The sequence below is a fragment of the Poecilia latipinna genome, unplaced genomic scaffold (genome assembly GCF_001443285.1).
Source record: "Poecilia latipinna isolate Pla-1442-1.1 unplaced genomic scaffold, P_latipinna-1.0 Scaffold63, whole genome shotgun sequence".
NCBI lineage: Eukaryota > Metazoa > Chordata > Actinopteri > Cyprinodontiformes > Poeciliidae > Poecilia > Poecilia latipinna.
Window position 1 is genome coordinate 582961 of NW_015112679.1, and position 3340 is coordinate 586300.

The following is a 3340-nucleotide window of genomic DNA, read 5'->3' on the forward strand; positions in this document are numbered from 1 at the left end:
CTCAACCGAAGGCCTTGTGCAACAGTTTTTGTTGTGGCTCAGATTTTACCGTCATCTCCTCCAATACGATCGGGTCTGAGGAAGTGCGCGGCGTTACCTGTCTCCTTCCATCAGCAGATAAGTCCTGTTCCTGTTATCTAGAATGACTTCCCCAGTCAGACCGCTCATCTGTGACTAACAACTGCAAGATGCTACATTCACTGTCATAATTTGTTTGCTTAAACAAAAATAAAATAAAAAAATCCACTGCTTTTATTCATTTTTCCCAGTTTCATTCATTTCTCTGCTTATAATTAAAAATGTCACTGATAACTTTTACTTATTCTTTCTTTCACAGTACAGCTGACCAATTGGTAGTGTTGGTGGAACAGTTGTTGAGCAGTGTTTTCCATTAATGTACATTTAAAATTCTACATAAAATACATGTGGCTATTCGTATGCAGACACCGCATATGAATAAGTTGAGGAAACTGGAAAGCAGGTGGTGCTATTTAAAATCCCTCGTATCAAGCCTTGAAAGACAAGTACAAATCAACTCCTTCTGAGATCAACCGTGATGATTTTACATATATATATATATATATTTTTTTTTTTTTTCACTCATAAAACAGCCCCACTGCTGGCAAAATCGTCACGCTTGGATCCTGGAAGCCTGAAAACGATTTTTCTCTTTACTCATTTCACACTTTTCATTGTTTCGCTCCCATTGATCCAGCTGAGACAATTGCAATTATTAGGACCTCTAAAACCAGCGCTCCCCAACTGAACCTTTCAAGGACGCTTCATCTTTGATGTTCTCAACTCGATAAATGTGTCTCTGAATATGTGGAACCTGTCATTCACATACTAAAGAGAGAATAAAAGTCACGCCGACGTGGAGTCGCGATCTGTTTACGCTGCTTTTTGAAACGGTGCGCCTGGATGGAGAAGTAATTGAATAAATGAATGAATGGACGAATGAAATGAAGGCATAAAGACAGGAAAGAAAAGGTTCATCTGTTACTTTCCTGATTGACCTTGACTGCAACTAAACGAGATGCATAACACTGATATCCCAACAATTTCACGGCTCCTCTTAACTGTGATTGAATTTTATTGACTGCGGTGGCTGACTGAACGTCTCAGATGGAATTTTGAGACAAATATTAGATGACACTTGTTTTTGTTTTGTTTTTTTAATAAACCGATTCACACAAGATAACTTAAGGTTTTTGTTTGTTTTAAAAATAAAAAGTTGAAACATTTTGACTATAGATTTTTCTGTGACGTCAGAATCAAGATTATGTTAATTATGCTGCAGCTTTTGGGGCAACGAATCTTTTGATAAGTTTTTTTTTTTTTTAGTTATGGCACAAATTAGAAACCAAATAATCTGTGCTAATAGATTTATGTTTGGGTTTGCTCAAACATAAATTTTATGTCCTTTCCTTCATCGCAGTGAGACGCTCGCAGTTTGCTTCCCCCCCCCCAAATTCAAGTCGAGCCAAAAGTTTTTGAAAGGAAAATCCAAATGAAGTTTCAAGTCTCTGCTGAGACTTTTGTGTTTGTGTCTCAGAGAGTAGAGCGTTACATTTCAACCTGGAGACACTCGCACAGGGACAAAGCAGCTCCATGGTGATGATGAAGACCTTCTGAACAAGTCTTGGTCAAAGTGTGTAGTTGTTTAGATTTTTGTGCATAACCCTGGTATGCACAAAAATATAATCTTAAGCCTCAAATGCAAGAACTGGAGATGAAGTCAAGTCTTGACTGTACAGCTCTGGAATAAAAGGCAGAGACCCTTTAAAATGATAAATTTATCTGATTTTACTTTTTATATATGTTTGAGTAAAATGAACATTGTTCTTTTATTCTATGAACTACTGACAACGTGTCTCTGAAACTCCAAGCAAAAATGTTGTATTTATTTGGAGAAAATGAGAAATGGTCAAAATAACAACAGAGATGCTGCGCTTCCAGACCTCAGATAATGCAAAGAAAACAAGTTGATATTCATTTAGAAACAACACTAATGTTTTAACTTAGGATGAGTTCAGAAACCAACATTTGGTGGAATAACCAGGAGGTTTTCAGTGGGGTCCAGTGAAGTGGGCTCTTCATTTTTTTTCCAGAGCTGCTTATGCTGTTAAGTCTTCGTTTTTGCGATTTACATGTAACAAGTCCAGGTCCTCCACGCAAGTCACCGTCTCTGCATCGCATTCAGAGATGAAGAGAACCTCCCACTCTCCGATCCGGTGGAGAAGCCCGGTGTCAGATAGGGCGTTTAAGGCTGCGGCAGTCTGGGAGACGAATGAACTCTGCTGACTTTGGAGACTTCAGTCAGTCAGGCACATGAAAAAAAATAAAATAAAATGTCTGCCCACCGAAGCCCAAGGCCTAGAAATACATCCCACTACAGCCCACTGCCACTGATCACATGAACAGAAGGATATCATCCCCAGGCCAAGGCCACAAGTCAGCAAGCACATGACTACTACTGTCGTTTGGTAGCATGCGAACGCACAGTGGTCCACACAAACACTCATTAGACACACTCGACCCAAACTAAAGATATTGCAAAACACAAAAAACCGTTTTGTGCACAAGCAAGATTTCACATACATACACACATGTGCTAATTGCTCTGAGTAAACATTGATTTATCCAGGTCAAACCACCGGGAGGCAAGAAGAGGCACAATGTTCCATACTGAAACACAGAGAGAAGGGGGCGAGGGAGGGCCTGAGAAGAAATTAAAAATTATATATATAAATATATAAAAATAAACAGCTAAAACAATCATCACTCTGTCCGGCACTTCCAAGATACTTGGGTGTGTTCTGGGTTGATGGGAAGGAGATGGGGGTAATACAGACGCCCCAGGACATGTTCCTTTGTAAAAAAAAAAAGGCAAGAAGCATCAATAGATTGCTTGTTCGCTATAAATGGCTGAGGAGCAAACAAGGCTGAGCACTGAGACGGCTCACAATCACATTTATATGTGTAACAGCAGCAGTGGGCTGCAGCACAAAACCCACTTAAAATTATCTGATGATTGTGTGGTTTGGGATCTTATTTATTTATTTAGTGTAATTCAGACCGGTTACCAAGAAATGCTAAAATGGATCTCACTGGTGTTTGAAATCTGTAAAGATATCCATTTAAATGAAATTTGTGATCTGAAACTAAATCTTTTAGGTGCATAAACTGCATGAAAGTTATGAGATGATGAAAGGCTTACTTATTATTGGTGAGTTGGTTTTAATAGCTATAAAAAAAAACCTCAACTTTTTATATTTACTCAAGCATCTTAGTGTTAAAATATGGTTTATTGTTTTACTCCAATTAAAAGCTGCACACA